At 49.0% G+C, this 19,066-nt stretch overlaps 1 pseudogene; it reads right to left on the bottom strand.

Annotated features, from left to right (window-relative positions):
- Positions 1 to 13,192: 13,192 nt before the first annotated feature.
- Positions 13,193 to 19,066, bottom strand: part of LOC119318861 — a 22,175-nt pseudogene continuing 16,301 nt past the window's right edge.

The following is a 19,066-nucleotide window of genomic DNA, read 5'->3' as shown; positions in this document are numbered from 1 at the left end:
GATTGGGCTTGGGGGCGGGGGGGGGGGGCCCTCCTCTTGGTCTTCTCCTCTCTCTTCCACTAAAGCCCATGTAGTCCCATTAAGCCCCCGGGGGGGTTCCGGTAAGCTCCCGGTACTCCGGTAAATGTTCGAACTCATCGGGAACCATTCCGGTGTCCAAACATAGCCTTCCAATATATCGATCTTTATGTCTCGACCATTTCGAGACTCCTCGTCATGTCCGTGATCACATCCGAGACTCTGAACTACCTTCAGTACATCAAACACATAAACTCATAATACCGATCGTCATTGAACGTTAAGCGTGCGGACCCTACGGGTTCGAGAACTATGTAGACATGACCGAGACTCACTTCTGGTCAATAACCAATAGCGGAACCTGGATGCTCATATTTTTTCCTACATATTCTACGAAGATCTTTATCGGTCAAATCGCATAACAACATACGTTGTTCCCTTTGTCATCGGTATATTACTTGCCCGAGATTCGATCATTGGTATCTCAATACCTAGTTCAATCTCATTACCAGCAAGTCTCTTTACTCGTTCTGTAATGCATCATCCCGCAACTAACTCATTAGTCACATTGCTTGCAAGGCTTATAGTAATGTGCATTACCGAGAGCCCCAGAGATACCTCTCCAATACACGGAGTGACAGATCCTAATCTCGATCTATGCCAACTCAACAAACACCATTGGAGACACCTGTAGAGCATATTTATAGTCACTAAGTTACGTTGTGACGTTTGATACCACACTAAGTGTCCTCCGGTATTCGAGAGTTGCATAATCTCATAGTCATAGGAACATGTATAAGTCATGGAGAAAGTAATAGCAATAAACTAAACAATCATAGCGCTAAGCTAACGGATGGGTCTTGTCCATCACATCATTCTCTAATGATGTGATCCCATTCATCAAATGACAACACATGTCTATGGCTAGGAAACTTAACCATCTTTGATTAATGAGCTAGTCAAGTAGAGGAATACTAGGGACACTTTGTTTGTCTATGTATTCACACATGTACTAAGTTTCCGGTTAATACAATTCTAGCATGAATAATAAACATTTATCATGATATAAGGTAATATAAATAACAACTTTATTATTGCCTCTAGGGCATATTTCCTTCAGTCAATAATCTAGTTCACATCGTCATGTGATTTCACACCAATAGTCCACATCTTTATGTGATTAGTTCACATCTTCATGTGACTAATACCCAAAGGGTTTGATAGATTCAATAATCTAGTTCACGTCGCTATGTGATTAACACCCAACGAGTGATCATGTTTTGCTTGTGAGAGAAGTTTAGTCTACGGGTCTGCAACATTCAGATCTGTATGTATTTTGCAAATTTCTATGTCTACAATACTCCGCATGGAGCTACTCTAGATAATTGCTCCCACTTTCAATATGTATCTAGATCGTGACTTAGAGTCATCTAGATCAGTGTAAAAAGCTTGCATCGACGTAACTCTTTACGACGAACTCTTTTATCACCTCCATAACCGAGAAATATTTCCTTAGTCCTCTAAGGATAATTTTGACCACTGTCCAGTGATCTACTCCAAGATCACTATTGTACCCCCTTGTCAAAATCATGCTAAGGTATACAATAGGTATGGTACATAGCATAGCATACTTTATAGAACCTATGACTGAGGCATAGGGAATGACTTTTCATTCTCTTCCTATTTTCTGCCGTGGCCGGGTTTTGAGTCTTTACTCAATTTCACACCTTACAACTCAGGCAAGAACTCCTTCTTTGATGGATCCATTTTGAACTCCTTAAAAATCTTATCAAGGTATGTACTCATCGAAAGTCTTATCAAGCGTCTTGATCTACATTTATAGATCTTGATGCCCAATATGTAAGTAGCTTACAGGTAATTCTTTATTTGAAAAACTCCTTTCAAATTCTCCTTCATGCTTTCTAGAAAATTCTACATCATTTCCGATCAACAATATGTTATTCACATATACTTATCAGAAAGGATGTAGTGCTCCCACTCACTTTCTTGTAAATACATGCTTCACCGCAAGTCTGTATAAAACTATATGCTTTGGTCAAATCATCAAAGCGTATATTCCAACTCCGAGATGCTTGCACCAGTCCATAGATGGATCGCTGGAGCTTGCACCCTTTGTTAACACCTTTAGGATTGACAAAACCTTCTGGTTGCATCATATACAATCCCTTTTTAATAAATCCATTAAGGAATATAGTTTTGATATCCATTTGCCAGATTTCATAAAATGCGGCAACTGCTAACATGATTCGGACAGACTTTTAAGCATCGATACGAGTGAGAAAAATCTCATTGTAGTCAACACCTTGAACTTGTCAAAAACCCTTTGTGACAATTCGAGCTTTGTAGATAGTAACACTACTATCAGCGTCCGTCTTCCTCTTGAAGATCCATTTATTCTGAATGGCTCACCGATCATCGGGCAAGTCAATCAAAGTCCATACTTTGTTCTCATACATGGATCCCATCTCAGATTTCATGGCCTTAAGCCATTTCACGGAATCTGGGCTCATCATCGCTTCCTCATAGTTTGTAGGTTCGTCATGGTCTAGTAACATGACTTCCAGAACAGGATTACCGGACTACTCTAGTGCGGTACGTACTCTGGTTGACCTACGAGGTTCGGTAGTAACTTGATCTCAAGTTTCATGATCATCATCATCATCATTAACTTCCTCACTAATTGGTGTAGGGCATCACTGGAACTAATTTCTGTGATGAAGTTTTTTTCCAATACGGGAGAAGGTACAATTACCTCATCAAGTTCTTCTTACCTCCCACTCACTTCTTTCGAGAGAAACTCCTTCTCCAGAAAGGATCCACTCTTAGCAACAAAGATCTTGCCTTCAGATCTGTGATAGAAGGTGTACCCAACAGTTTCTTTTGGGTATCCTATGAAGACGCACTTCTCCGATTTGGATTTGAGCTTATCAGGTTGAAATTTTTTCACATAAGCATCGCAACCCCAAACTTTAAGGAACGACAGCTTAGGTTTCTTGCTAAACCATAGTTCACACGGTGTCGTCTCAAAGGATTTTTATACGGTACCCTATTTAATGTGAATGCAGTTGTCTCTAATGCAGAACCCCAAAACGATAGTGGTAAATCGGTAAGAGACATCATATATCGCACCATATCTAATAAAGTACGGTTACGACGTTCGGACACACCATTACGCTGTGGTGTTCTAGGTGGCGTGAGTTACGAAACTATTCGACATTGTTTCAGCTGAAGGTCAAACTCGTAACTCAAATATTTTGTCTCCGTGATTAGATCGTAGAAACTTTATTTTCTTGTTATGATGATTCTCCACTTCACTCTAAAATTCTTTGAACTTTTCAAACGTTTCAGACTTGTGTTTTATTAAGTAGATATACTCATATCTGCTCAAATCATCTGTGAAGGTCAGAAAATAACGATACCCGCCACGAGCATCAACTCTCATCGGACCGCATACATCAATATGTATAATTTCCAATAAGTCTATTGCTCGTTCCATTGTTTTGGAGAACGGAGTCTTAGTCATCTTGCCCATGAGGCATGGTTCACAAGCATCAAGTGATTCATAATCAAGTGATTCCAAAGGTCCATCAGCATGGAGTTTCTTCATGCGCTTTACACCAATATGACCTAAACGGCAGTGCCACAAATATGTTGCACTATCATTATTAACTTTGCATCGTTTAGCTTCAATATTATGAATATGTGTATCACTACGATCGAGATTCAATAAACCATTCACCTTGGGTGTATGACCATGGAAGGTTTTATTCATGTAAATAGAATAACAATTATTCTTTGACTTAAATGAATAACCGTATTGCAATAAACATGATCAAATCATATTATGCTCAATGCAAACACCAAATAACATTTATTTTAGGTTCAACACTAACCCCAAAGGTAAAGGGAGTGTGCGAAGGTGATCTTATCAACCTTGGAATTACTTCCAACACACATCGTCACCTTGCCCTCAACTAGTCTCTGTTCATTTTTAACTCCTATTTCAAGTTACTAATCATAGCAACTGAACCAGTATCAAATACCCAGGGGCTAGTATGAACACTAGTAAAGTACACATCAATAACATGTATACCATATATACTTTTGTTCACTTTGCTATCCTTCTTATCCGCCAAGTATTTAGGGCAGTTCTGCTTCCAATGACCATTTCCTTTGAAGTAGAAGCACTCAGTTTTAGGCTTGGGTCTAGCTTTGGGCTTCTTCATGGGAGTGGCAACTTGCTTGCCATTCTTCTTGAAGTTCCCTATCTTTCCCTTGCCCTTTTACTTGAAACTAGTGGTCTTGTCAACCATCAACACTTGATGCTTTTTTGATTTCTACCTTCGCCGATTTTAGCATCGCAAAGAGCTCGGGAATCATTTTCATTATCCCTTGCATATTATAGTTTATCACAAAGTTCCAGTAGCTTGGTGATAGTGACTAGAGAACTCTGTCAATCACTATCTTATTTGGAAGATTAACTCCCACTTGATTCAAGTGATTGTAGTACCCAGACATTCTGAGCACATGCTCACTAGCTGAGCTATTCTCCTCCATCTTGTAGGCAAAATACTTGTCAGAGGTCTCATACCTTTTGACTCGGGCATGAATCTGAAATACCAATTTTAGCTCTTGGAACATCTTATATGCTCCATGGCTTTCAAAATGTTTTTGAAGTCCTGGTTCTAAGTCGTAAAGCATGGCGCACTAAACTATCAAGTAGTCATCATACCGAGATTGCCAAACATTCATATCATCTGCATCTGCTCCTGCAATTGGTCCGTCACCTAGCGGTGCATCAAGGACATAATTCTTCTGTACAACAATGAGGATAATCCTCAGATCACGGAGCTAGTCCGCATCATTTCTACTAACATCTTTCAACATAGTTTTCTCTAGGAACATATCATAAATAAATTGGGGAAGCTATACGCGAGCAATTGATCTACAACATAGATATGCAAATACAATTAGGACTAAGTTCATGATAAATTTAAGTTCAAATAGTCATATTACTTAAGAACTCCCACTTAGATAGACATCCCTCTAATCATCTAAGTGATCACGTGATCCATATCAACAAAACCATGTCCGATCATCACGTGCGATGGAGTAGTTTTCAATGGTGAACATCACTATGTTGATCATATCTACTATATGATTCACGCTCGACCTTTTGGTCTCAGTGTTCTGAGGCCATATCTGCATATCTTAGGCTCATTAAGTTTAACCTGAGTATTCTGCGTGTGCAAAACTGGCTTGCACCCGTTGTATGTGAACATAGAGCTTATCACACCCGATCATCACGTGGTGTCTCGGCACGACAAACCGTAGCAACGGTGCATACTCAGTGAGAACACTTGTACCTTGAAATTTAGTGAGAGATCATCTTATAATTCTACCGCCGAACTTAGCAAAATAAGATGCATAAAGGATAAACATCGCATGCAATCAAATAAGTGATATGATATGGCCATCATCATCTTGTGCCTTTGATCTCCATCTCCAAAGCACCGTCATGATCACCATCGTCACCGGCTTGGCACCTTGATCTCCATCGAAGCATCATTGTCATCTCACCAACTATTGCTTCTACGACTATCGCTACCGCTTAGTTATAAAGTAAAGCAATTACATGGCGATTGCATTTCATACAATAAAGCGACAACCATATGGCTCCTGCCAGTTGCCGATAACTATTACAAAACATGATCATCTCATACAACAAATTATATATCATCATGTCTTGACCATATCACATCACAACATGCCCTGCAAAAACAAGTTAGACGCCCTCTACTTTGTTGTTGCAAGTTTTACGTGGCTGCTACGGGCTTAGCAAGAACCGTTCTTACCTACACATGAAAAACCACAACACGGTATAGAGAATTCTTTTTGATCTTCAGAAAGAACCATGTTCATTGAATCCGATTCAACTAAAGTTGGAGAAAGAAACACCCACTAGCCACCTGTGTGCGAAGCACGTCGGTAGAACCAGTCTCGCGTAAGCGTACGCATAATCTCGGTCTGAGTCGCTTCATCCAATAATGCCGCTGAATCAAGAATCAACTAGTGACGACAAGCAATATGTATATACCCACGCCCACAACTCCTTTGTGTTCAACTCATGCATATAACATCTACGCATAGACCCGGCTCGGGTGCCACTGTCGGGGAACGCAGTATTTCAAAAAAAATTCCTGTGTTCACGCAAGATCTATCTAGGAGATGCATAGCAACATGAGGGGAAGAGTATATCTACGTACCCTCGTAGACCGAAAGCGGAAGCATTATGAAACGCGGTTGATGTAGTCGAACGTCTTCGCGATCCAACCGGTCAAGTATCGAATGCACGGCACCTCTGCGATCTGCACACATTCAGCTCGGTGACGTCCCTCGTACTCTTGATCCAACTGAGGCCGAGGGAGAGTTTTGTCAGCACGACGGCGTGATGACGATGATGATGAAGTTACCGACGTAGGGCTTTGCCTAAGCACTACAACGATACGACCGAGGTGGAATTCTGTGGAGGGGGCACCGCACATGGCTAAACAATCAACTTGTGTGTCTATGGGGTGCCCCCTCCCCCGTATATAAAGGGCTGGAGGAGGGGGCCGGCCGGCCACCTTGGGCGCGCCCCCAAGGGGGGAATCCTACTCCTACCAGGAGTAGGTTCCCCCCTTTCCTAGTCCTACTAGGAGGGGGAATGAAGGGAGAGAGGGGAGGAAGGAAATGGGGGCCGGCCCCCTTCCCAATTCAGATTGGGCTTGGGGGCGCGCCCCTCCTCTTGGCCTTCTCCTCTCTCTTCCACTAAAGCCCATGTAGGCCCATTAAGCCCTCGGGGGGTTTCGGTAACCTCCCGGTACTCCGGTAAATGTCCGAACTCATCCAGAAGCATTCCGGTGTCCAAACATAGCCTTCCAATATATCGATCTTTATGTCCCGACCATTTCGAGACTCCCCGTCATGTCCGTTATCACATCCGGGACTCCAAACTACCTTCCGTACATCAAAACACATAAACTCATAATACCGATCGTCATCGAACATTAAGCGAGCGGACCCTACGGGTTCGAGAACTATGTAGACATGACCGAGACTCACTGCCGGTCAATAACCAATAGTAGAACCTGGATGCTCATATTGGTTCCTACATATTCTACGAAGATCTTTATCGGTCAAACCGCATAACAACATACGTTGTTCCCTTTGTCATCAGTATGTTACTTGCCCGAGATTCGATCATCTGTATCTCAATACCTAGTTCAATCTTGTTACCGACAAGTCTCTTTACTCGTTCTGTAATGCATCATCCCGCAACTAACTCATTAGTCACATTGCTTGCAAGGCTTATAGTGATGTGCATTACGGAGATGGCCCAGAGATACCTCTCCAATACACGGAGTGACAAATCCTAATCTCGATCTATGCCAACTCAAGAAACACCATCGGAGACACCTGTAGAGCATCTTTATAGTCATCCAGTTACGTTGTGACGTTTGATAGCACACTAAGTGTTCCTCGGTATTCGGTAGTTGCTAATGTCATAGTCTTAGGAACATGTATAAGTCATGGATAAAGCAATAGCAATAAACTAAACGATCATAGTGCTAAGCTAACGGATGGGTCTTGTCCATCACATCATTGTCTTGTGATCCGCTCATCAAATGACAACACATGTCTATGGCTAGGAAACTTAACCATGTTTGATTAACGAGCTAGTCAAGTAGAGGCATACTAGGGACACTTTGTTTGTCTATGTATTCACACATGTACTAAGTTTCCAATTAATACAATTCTAGCATGAATAATAAACATTTATCATGATATAAGGTAATATAAATAACAACTTTATTATTGCCTCTAGGGCATATTTCCTTCAATATGGGCCTACATGGGCTTTAGTGGGAGAGAGAGGAGGCGGCCAAGAGGTGGGGGCGCGCCCCCAAGCCCAATCCTAATTGGGAGGGGGCGGCCCCCCTTTTTTTCCTCTCCTCATCCCCTTCCTCCCCCTCCTATTAGGACTAGGAAAGGGGGAAACCTACTCCTAGTAGGAGTAGGAATCCCCCCTTGGGGTGCACCATGGAGGGCCAGCCGGCCCCTCCTCCCCTCCTTTATATACGGGGGAGGGGGGCATCCCATAGACACACAAGTTGACAATTGTCTTAGTCGTGTGTGGTCCCCCCCCCTCCACAGATTTCCACCTTGGTTATATCGTTGTAGTGCTTAGGCGAAGCCCTGCATCGGTAACTTCATCATCACCGTCATCACGTCGTCGTGCTGACGAAACTCTCCCTCGGCCTTAGCTGGATCAAGAGTACGAGGGACGTCACCGAGCTGAACGTGTGCAGATCGCGGAGGCGCCGTGCGTTCGGTACTTGGATCGGTTGGATCGTGAAGGCGTTCGATTACATCAACTGTGTTACTAAACGCTTCCGCTTTCGGTCTACGAGGGTACGTAGACACACTCTCCCCTCTCGTTGCTATGCGTCCCCTAGATAGATCTTGCATGATCGTAGTTAATTTTTTGAAATACTGCGTTCCCCAACAAAACATAAGTCTGAAACATTTGAAAAGTTCAAAGAATTTCAGAGTCAAATAGAAAATCATCATAACAAGAGAATAAAGTTTCTACGATTTGATTGTGGAGGTGAATATTTGAGTTACGAGTTTGGTTTTCATTTAAAACAATGTGGAATATTTTCGCAGCTCACGCCACCTGGAACACCACAGCGTAATGGTGTGTCCGAACGTCGTAACCGTACTTTATTAGATATGGTGCGATCTCAAATGTCTCTTACCAATTTACCACTATTATCTCGGGGTTATGCATTAGAGACAGCTGCATTCATGTTAAATAGGGCACCATCCAATCCGTTGAGACGACACCGTATGAACTGTGGTTTGGCAAGAAACCCAAGTTGTCGTTTCTTAAAGTTTGGGGCTGCGATGCTTATGTGAAAAAGCTTCAACCTGATAAGCTCGAACCCGAATCGGAGAAATGTGTCTTCATAGGATACCCAAAGGAGACTGTTGGGTACACCTTCTATCATAGATCCAAAGGCAAGATATTCGTTGCTAAGAATGGATCCTTTCTCGAAAAGGAGTTTCTCTCGAAAGAAGTGAGTGGGAGGAAAGTAGAACTTGATGAGGTAATTGTACATGCTCCCTTATTGGAAAATAGTTCATCACAGAAATCAGTTCCAGTGATTCCTACACCAATTAGTGAGGAAGCTAATGATGATGATCATGAAACTTCTTATCAAGTTACTACCGAACCTCGTAGGTCAACCAGAGTAAGATCGCACCAGAGTGGTACGGTAATCCTATTCTGCAGGTCATGTTACTTGACCATGATGAACCTACGAACTATGAGGAAGAGATGATGAGCCCAGATTTCACAAAATGGGTTGAGGCCATGAAATCTCAGATGGGATCCATGTATGAGAACAAAGTATGGACTTTGGTTGACTTGCCCGATGATCGGCGAGCCATTGAGAATAAATGGATCTTCAAGAGGAAGACGTATGCTGATAGTAGTGTTACTATCTATAAAGCTCGAATTGTCGCAAAAACTTTTCGACAAGTTCAAGATGTTGACTACGATGAGATTTTCTCACTCGTATCGATGCTTAAAGTCTGTCTGAATCATGTTAGCAATTGCCACATTTTATGAAATCTGACAAATGGATATCAAAATTGTATTCCTTAATGGATTTATTAAAGCAGAGTTTTATATGATACAACCAGAAGGTTTTGTCAATCCTAAATGTGATAACAAAGTGTGCAAGCTCCAGCGATCTATTTATGGACTGGTGCAAGCCTCTCGGAGTTGGAATATACGTTTTTATAGCGTGATCAAAGCATATGGTTTTATACAGACTTTTGGAGAAGCCTGTATTTACAAGAAAGTGAGTGGGAGCACTACAGCCTTTTCTGATAAGTATATGTGAATGGCATATTGTTGATCAGAAATGATGTAGAATTTTCTGGAAAGCATAAAGGAGTGTTTTAAAGAAGTTTTTCAAAGAAAGACCTCGGTGAAGCTACTTACATATTGAGCATCAAGATCTATAGAGATAGATCAAGACGTTTGATAAGATTTTTCAATGAGAACATACCTTGACAAGATTTTGAAGTAGTTCAAAATAGAACAGTCAAAGACGGAGTTCTTGCATGTGTTGCAAGGTGTGAAGTTGAGTAGGACTCGAAACCCGACCACGGCAGAAAATAAAAAGAATGAAAGTCATTCCCTATGCCTTAGTCATAGGTTCTATAAAGTATGCTATGCTGTGTACCAGACCTATTGTGTACCTCATCGTTAGTTTGGCAAGAGGGTACAATAGTGATGCAGGAGTGGATCACTTGACAGCGGTCAAAATTATCCTTAGAAGACTAAGGAGATATTTCTCGGTTATGGAGGTGATAAAGAGTTCGTCGTAAAGAGCTATGCCGATGCAAGCTTCTACAGCGATCCGGTTGACTCTGAGTCTCAATCTGGATACATATTGAAAGTGGGAGCAATTAGCTAGAGTAGCTCAATGCAGAGCATTGTAGACATAAAAATTTGCGAAATACATACGGATCTGAATGCGGCAGACCCATTGACTAAGCTTCTCTCACAAGAAAAACATGATCACAACTTAGTACTCTTTGGGTGTTAATCACATGGTGATGTGAACTAGATTATTGACTCTAGTAAACCCTTTGGGTGTTGGTCACATGGCGATATGAACTATTGGTGTTAAATCACATGACAATGTGAACTAGATTATTGACTCTAGTGCAAGTGGGAGACTGAAGGAAATATGCCCTAGAGGCAATAATAAATTTGTTATTTATATTTCCTTATATCATGATAAATGTTTATTATTCATGCTAGAATTGTATTAACCGGAAACTTAGTACATGTGTGAATACATAGACAAACAGAGTGTCCCTAGTATGCCTCTACTTGACTAGCTCGTTAATCAAAGATGGTTGAGTTTCCTCACCATAGACATGTGTTGTCATTTGATGAACGGGATCACATCATTAGAGAATGATGTGATGGACAAGACCCATCCGTTAGCTTAGCACAAATGATCGTTTAGTTTTATTGCTATTGCTTTCATCATGACTTATACATGTTCCTCTGACTATGAGATTACGCAACTCCCGAATACCAGAGGAACACCTTGTGTGATATCAAACGTCACAACGTAACTGGGTGATTATAAAGATGCTCTATAGGTGTCTCCAATGGTGTTTGTTGAGTTGGCATATATCAAGATTAGGATTTGTCACTCTGTGTATCGGAGAGGTATCTCTGGGCCCTCTCGGTAATGATCATCACTATAAGCCTTGCAAGAAATGTAACTAATGAGTTAGTTGCGGGATGATGCATTACGGAACGAGTAAAGATACTTGCCGGTAATGAGATTGAACTAGGTATGATGATACTGACGATTGAATCTCGGGCAAGTAACATACCGATGACAAAAGGAACAACGTATGTTGTTGTGCGGTTTGACCGATAAAGATCTTCGTAGAGTATGTAGGAGCCAATATGAGCATCCAGATTCCGCTATTGGTTATTGACCAGAGATGTGTCTCGGTCATGTCTACATAGTTCTCTAACCCGTAGGGTCCGCACGCTTAACGTTTGATGACGATTTGTATTATGAGTTTATGTGATTTGATGACCGAATGTTGTTCGGAGTCCCAGATGTGATCACAGACATGACGAGGAGTCTCGAAATGGTCTAGACATAAATATTAAGGAACGTCGGCAAGCCCACCAACCGCCACCACCATCGAAGCTTCCCATCGACGAAGATGCGTTGGGACCACCACAGCCAACCACACGGGAAGCCCACCGACGGTCAACCTCCAGCACAAGGGCCCACTGCACCACCCCTGCCACCACCACCGAACAAGCACATCGCAACCAACACGACCACCCGCACCTCGCAACGGCCACAGCCGGCCCTCCTGCCATGCAGGCCAGCAAACTCATCGATGCTCGACTGAAGCAGAAACACCGGACATGGCATGAGCCACCACGCCGTACCAAGCACCATGTCTTCAAGGCATGGAGGAGCGCTACCCGAGGCCATGGACCACCATTGTCCCTTGGCCCACGCACCCGCCGGCGACCGGAGCAAGCACCTCGTGACGAGCCACCTCCGAGCACCCCCAAGCAATCTGCGACAACACCCGACTGCAGCACCACTCAGCCCAGAGACCCACAGCGCCCACGTCCCGCCCAGTGCGCCCACACTGCACCTCCCCGCATGGCTACACCGCCGCCCGACACAACGACCCCTTCTAACCCACAGTCGCGCCTGATCCGCGTGCCGTGGCCACCTCGCCTAGCCCGGTGCAGCAGAGTACCGGCGCACCCCTCGGTGCTACCCCAAGCCACCGCCGGCCCGATGCTCCCCGCCGAGCTGCACGCCTCCACAAGGCCAACCGTCCCGCACCGCCTGGACGCCTCATGGGGAGGGAAGAGTCCCGCCGCCTCCGCATGGCTTTGCCTGTCGGCATCCCCTAGCTGTGGCGAGGGAGGGAAGAGGCGAGGTGGGGGCGGCGGCGGCGAGGAGCTAGGGTTGCGCCTAGGCCGCTTGTGGGAGCGGCATGGGGCTCGGTTCTCAATATGCTAGATAGCACCGTGCCATGTTTTGTGCTCGTCAGTCCTCCTTCACTAAGCATTACATGTTTTTAGTGGCTCGATTTACGTGTGGTAGCCTTTATCTTGGAGAATAATATTTTTTTCAAAGGAAAAAATATGTAATTCATATATCTCCTGGTTTTTTTAAATGGCCCGAATACTGGAATGGCATTTTCAAAGTTTAAGCTAATGCAACGGGGAAGAAAATCTTTTAGGGTTTCTAAAATGAGTCTCTCTTTGTCCAAGGTCACTTGTATTGGTTGTGTGTAAGAAGCAGCTTCACTATGCATTTTTTCCGGCATGTCTGATGCCTTTTTTTAGTATTAGCTGCCTCTATGCTCCAAAATCACCAGGGTTCATCATAGCTCACAAGTACAAACCACTAACGACATTCATTATTACAAGTTTACCGAAAATAAAAAGGCATACATTAGCACAAGTTTCTAAATACAAGCTATTCATTTTCATTTATTTGTACTACCCATATGATAGACTGACACTCTATCTTTTCATGACTAACCTGCCCCAAGTGACAACAATAAACACATAGGCTTTGTCATGCACCTTGTCAAAGAAGCGGAAATAAGCAACCCTCCATGCTTTATTGAAGAGCAGAGCACAAAACACAACCTTGAGGCCAGCCACAAACCCTGACCGAAGTCCAAAGTAAAAGAACAACGTCTGTCGGGGGTTTGGTGCGACATATGCCAACGGATGGCTTATCATGGTGGGGGCGAGTAGAACGTCGTCGGTGCCTGGAAACTGGATGAGGCGAAGACATGCATGCCGGCGAATCTTACCCAGCTTCGGGGCTCTCCGGGGAGATAATACCCCTACTGCTGCTTTGCGGGGTCTCCGCATGATCACTATGGCCAAGTGTTTACATGGTGGCTCCTTGAGCTGTTTCTGGTGGTAGAAGAGGGCAAGGCTAGCTCTCTCCTTCTATCTGGTATGGTCTAGAACTACTGGAATCCAACCCCTTGCATGGGTGCCCTGGGGGTTTATATAGGCCTACCCCCCAGGGGTACAATGGTAATTCAACTGGGCGCGGGCCCAGCCGTCAGTGCCTCCGACCTCCGACTTCTCCGCCGACTGCTGGGGCCCGCCGACTGGTGGGCCCCGCCGACTAGTCTGGTACGGAGCCGACAGGCCGCGTTCGCCGCGGGCGGGTCTTGCCAGCCGCTGATTACTGTAGCCGTGCTTCTGATGACGCAGGCTTGGTCATGGGGTCGTGGCAACAGCCCCGCCGCCTGGCGGGCGATCACTGTGGCCACTCCCCATCTCATCTTGATTAATGGCGCGTGGGCCCTGGGGGAGGGCTCGGCCGACTCCCCTGTGCCGACTCTCAACGGGTCCGACTGGCGGTTCTCCTGTCGTCTCCCGAGGTCTCGCTGACTGGTGGGCCCCGCTGCCTCCAGGCCGTACAGACAAGTCGTCATGGGCGCAGGACTTGGTACTGTGGTGCTGATATCAGGCCGGCCGGGCAACAGTGCCACGCCGCACGGAGATCTTCCCGGGTACGGCGTGCTATGGCCATGCCTGCCCTTGGTAAGGGGTGGGAGTGGGCTTCACTGTAGCCACGCCTCTGCCCCATCCCCTTTGAGGAGGTCATGGGTTTGCTGGAGTCGCCAGCCGACTCCCCAAAGCCGGCTTCTCTAGAAGTCGTCCCTGGAACTCGGCTGTGAGCGGGCAGTCGGCCGCCCTACCGTCGACTCCTCAGGAGACGGCTCTTCGCCCTAGGGTCTTAAGGGGCGCAGCCTGCCCCGATGTCTTGAAGGGTCAGGGGACTCGGTTTGGCCTATCCGTGGCCCATTACTCCGACAGTAGTCCCCGAAGATGGTGAGGCGCCACGGACTATCGACCGAGAAGCCTCAGCAGTTTCTCTTTCCGGGTGCTCAACACATGGTCTTGATCGACTTCTGTCGGGCTGTCTAGAAGGAGTCGGACTTGCTCAACTTGGACTTCACTCAATTTTGACTTGCTCGGTATTTCGAACATCGCAGCGGGATTTTAAGTGGCGTGCTAGCTAAGCCTCCCGGCCGCCGCCTGTTCTTGGCCTGTCACGCGAGGGCACGTGGCTAGGCCGTCCTGCCAGCCCACACATGCGACGGGACAGGCCCACAGGCGGGGCCCGCCACTACCGCGCCTCGGCGCCCGAGCGGATCCGCTGCGGCCCCGGTGGACGGTTGGGATTCCCGTGGAGTTACTGCTCGCAGTAACTACGTGGATCGTGGGGGTCGTGGGGTTGTGGGCGCAGTAAATCCCCACGTCCGCCCCTCGGCTTCGCAGCCCACAGGGCTATAAGTAGGGGAAAGAGGGGGGCACGCGCGCACCTCCTTCCCACTACTCCTCGCTCTCTTCCTCCTTGCCGCTCCTCGCACTCCTCCTTCCTCTTCTCTTCTTCACTCCGCCGCATGCCCAAGCTCCGGCGAACGCCGCGGCGACAACTCGCGATGAGTTCTTCCTCTACTGCCGCGCCTTCCCTAGTGCGCTCCGGCACCTGGGACGGTTCCGAGGTTCATGAAGACCACATCGAGTTCCTCTGCTGGACCCGTCGGCTTCCCGGCGAGGATCGCGTGCAGGTGCGTCTTGCGCCGGAGGGGGAGATTTCCCCCGCCCTGCAGGAGGGCGAGCGGGTCATCTTCCGCTCACACTGCCTGCGCAGGCTGGGGCTGCCGGCGAGCAGCTTTTTCCAGTCTTTCTTGGACTTCTACGGCCTCCAGCCGCACCACCTCACCCCCAACACAGTAGTGCTGCTGTCCGCCATCGTGGCCTTGTGCGAGGGATTCCTCGGAGTCCTCCCCACCTTCGAGCTCTGGGGGGAGTTCTTCTTCTCCAAGCTCGGCACCCAGGCCGCAGGCGTGCCGGCTCAATGCGGCGCCTTCATCGCCGTGCGAAGGTCAGGAGCCGACAACCCCTTACCCTCCATCTCGCTGATAAAGTCGGTGAAGATGTGGCAGAGATCCTACCTCTACGTCAGGAACGTTGCCACGAGGGGCGACTGGGTCAATCTGCCGGCTTTCGAAGCCGGCCCGCCGGCTAGGAGACTTCCCAACTGGTCGTATCGGGCCAGGTCGCTGACGCCTGCGGGAACCACCGGCGCCATCACGCGACTCCGAGTGCTGACGCAGTCAGAGGGTCTGACTGGTCCGGACCTGCTGGCCGCCTTTGTCTCGCGCTGAGTTCTCCCACTCCAAGGCCGCCCTCACATGATGTGCCAGATGAGCGGGCACCGCGACCCGAGTCAGATGTGCACCAAGGACATGCCTCACGAAGAGGTGGCCTTCATGGTAAACTACCTCTCGGACAGCAGGCTCCTGGAGGACTGGCGATTCGGCAAGGAGCCGTACTCCCGCGCCAACCCCCCGCCCATGGTGAGTCGCCTTTCTTTTCTTTCTTTAGATTGTCTTCTTCTTGCCGAGTTTTGTTTTGACCAGTCGGCTTTGGTTAGAATCCCCTTCTTCACCCACCAGCCGGCACCTCGGGGCCGGCCCGTGAGTTCGTCACCGACCGGGCAGAGAGCGACGTCGACGACCCCGGTCTGGGGGTAGTGGCTCTGGAAGACGACGCCGATGGAGGAGGAGGGACAGCAGGTGACTTCAGGCCTTCGGCTACCTTCGCCGACTGGCCTGAAGATAGCGCCGAGGGAGAAGTCGCCCCTCGCCATCGGCCAGGAGCCAGCCAGCCTGGCGCGGGCTCTTCCGCCGCGCCGGGCACTCCAGGCGGCGGGAAGAAGCGCAGGGCCATGCCGACCTTGTTCGGCAGTCGGCCGAAGAAGCCCAAGGGCTCGGCTGCGGCAACCCAGCGGGACGAGGCAGCCGCGAAGGCCATCCGCTTCCGTAAGGAAGTGAAGAAGCCGCCGTTGGTCTCTGCGTAAGTATTCTGTCTATAAAGTTTATTCTTTCTTCGTGATTTGTCTGAGTCTATGCTTGCCCCTCTTTCTTCAGGGCTCCCCTCTCTCTTGAGCGGGTCACCGCCGCCTCCGTCATGGGGTCAGCGGAGACGTCCGCCACCACTCGGCGAATTGACCCCGCTGCTGACCTCCGGGAGGCGACGGAGCGGAATGCGCAGGAGAGGCGCAACGAAGAAGAGGCCCTCCGCCTGGAGAAGGCAGAGGCCGACAGGGTGGAGGCCTCCGCTAAGAAAAAACTAGCGGAGGCCGAAACCACCGCCGCGGTGAAGCAGCAGGCTGAGGAAGCCGCACGCCGCCACTCGGCCTTGCTTGTCTCCCCACTGAACTCTGTGCCGCCGCCTCCGGAGTTCACGGGGCCAACTGGAGAAGGCGACGGGGAGAACCTCGTCGAGGAGAGGGAAGGCAGCGACCCCTCTACTCCGGACGCGCACGTTCCGCCGCCGCCTCCGCCGCCGTCTGAAGGCGCGCAAGATGAGCAGCCAGCGGACCCTCCGGTGCCGCCAACCGAAGACGAGGTCGTGGCGAGGCTACTCCTCCAAGTCGGCTCGCCAGCGCGCCATCGTCTGGAGAAGGCAACTTCGGCACCCCGTCCCCTGGAAGCCGGCACCGCCAGCTCGGCGGCCCCAGACGCCGAAGCGACGAGCGCCGCACCTGTTTGGTGGGTGCGAGGAGGCGGCACAGGGCCTCTGAACCAGGCGCTCCTGGACGTCCAGGCAAAGCTCCATGCTGAGGGCGACGCTCTCCAGAGTTGCACCAAGGCGTTCCTAGCGTCGCGGGCAGCCGTTCGGGTATGTTTTTTTCTTTGGTCTTTGTTTTCTTGCTCCTCTCTGTGGGGGGGCGCCAGCGCACCCACTGGGTGTAGTCCTCGAGTTTCGGGCCGGCTGCTGAGCAGGCGGCCTGAAACTCCAATTGATGAACTTCTGGGTACAAACTTTGTCTGAAATGCTTGTCGCGGGATTACCACAACCTCCGCGTCACTGCCTTCAACCGTAATGTTGAAGAGCTGGGCAAGCGGACCGCCGAGTTGGCGGAGAGCAGGAGTAAGTCCCCCTTTTTTCTGCGGGGGTGCGCTAGCGCACCCGCTGGTTGTAGTCCCCGAGATTTGGGCCGGCTGCTGAGCAACCGGGCCGGATCTCCCCGGCGACCTACTTTATTGACGACTGTTGTCTTTCTTCCTTTCCTTCAGGAGCCAACGCTGCTCTTCAACAGCAGCTGAGCGAAGCCAACTCCGCCCTGCGTGCCAAAGGGGAGGAGTGTAGCAAGCTCGCCACAGAGCGCAATCTACTGGCCACTCAGTTGGCAGAGCAGAAGGAGCTGCTTGTGAAGTCACAGAGGGAGGCGGAGGAGACAGAAGCCGCCCTCTTGGCCGAGTTCGCGAGCGAGCGCTCCTCCTGGTCTGACAAGGAGGCGCTGCTGTCCTCCGGCTTCCACGAGATTGAAGACATCGTTGATGGTGAGCCTCTTTATTTTCTTTCTTCGAGCTGCCGACTTAGATCGTGCCGACTCCTGGTTTTTGACTTGCTTCTTCGTTTCTTCGTGTCTGTGTAGACTTCTTCCCTGGGCAGTCGCAGGCCACCATCCAAGCCATCGAGGCTGACCGTGAAGGTCGGAGGGCGGAGGGCGCGGAGATCGCCGCTGATGCCCCCCCAAACTCTTGATGAGCACATCCTGAGCATCGAGGCTCGCCTCCGGCCGGCTCACCGGATGCTGCGCCGGCTCCAGCACGTCGGTGCCCAGGCGATTACCGCCCTTTGGCCAGATGTGCAGGCTCCGTGCACCCCCAGCCTGATGGCCAACTGGCTGGAGGTCACGGTTGGTCGTCTTGAGGCCTAGAAGGGCTCTTCGGCCCGGGCTGGAGCGCGCCGGGCCTTGGAGTTCGTCAAGGCATTGTACCCGGGGCTGGATCTAGACCGGTTGGCCACGCTTCGGTCGGAGGCCCAGCCGGAGCTGGCGGCTGCGGAAGACGCCCTCGTCAAACGTGCTGTGGTGATCGCCGAGTACACTGACACCAGCATCTTCGTCCCCGAGCGGTCTGAAGACGGCGAGGAGGTACCGCTGGAGTGGTTTGGGATGAACCCAGACTACGGCAAAGACTCGGCGGAGGTGATTGGCTCCAGCGTCAAGGAGGAGGACGAAGCGAAGGATGGAGGCGAGGCGGAGGCACCAGAAGACGGAGCAGACGGCCAGCCTCAGCCCGACGCGCCTCCAGCAACGAGCCGCGTGCGAACGAGTCGACTGCCGCCGGAGGTGATCAAGCTGAGACTAGCCAGCCGGCTGCCCTGACGCCTGACGCTAGCGCCTCCTCCGACCCTCCGAATCCGTCTGCTGCCTCCTAAGCTGCCGCTGTATCTTTCATTTTATCTGCTTCAATAGTCTTTGAAGAACTTGTTAATTCACACAATTCCACCCGCGGGGTGTATTTTGAACCTCAACTCGACAATTCGGCCAAAGGCCTATGTTAT

Source organism: Triticum dicoccoides, chromosome 6A (assembly GCF_002162155.2).
Source record: "Triticum dicoccoides isolate Atlit2015 ecotype Zavitan chromosome 6A, WEW_v2.0, whole genome shotgun sequence".
NCBI classification, from domain to species: domain Eukaryota; kingdom Viridiplantae; phylum Streptophyta; class Magnoliopsida; order Poales; family Poaceae; genus Triticum; species Triticum dicoccoides.
The sequence above is the reverse complement of the archived record's forward strand: the minus strand, read 5'-3'. Positions and strand labels throughout refer to the sequence as shown.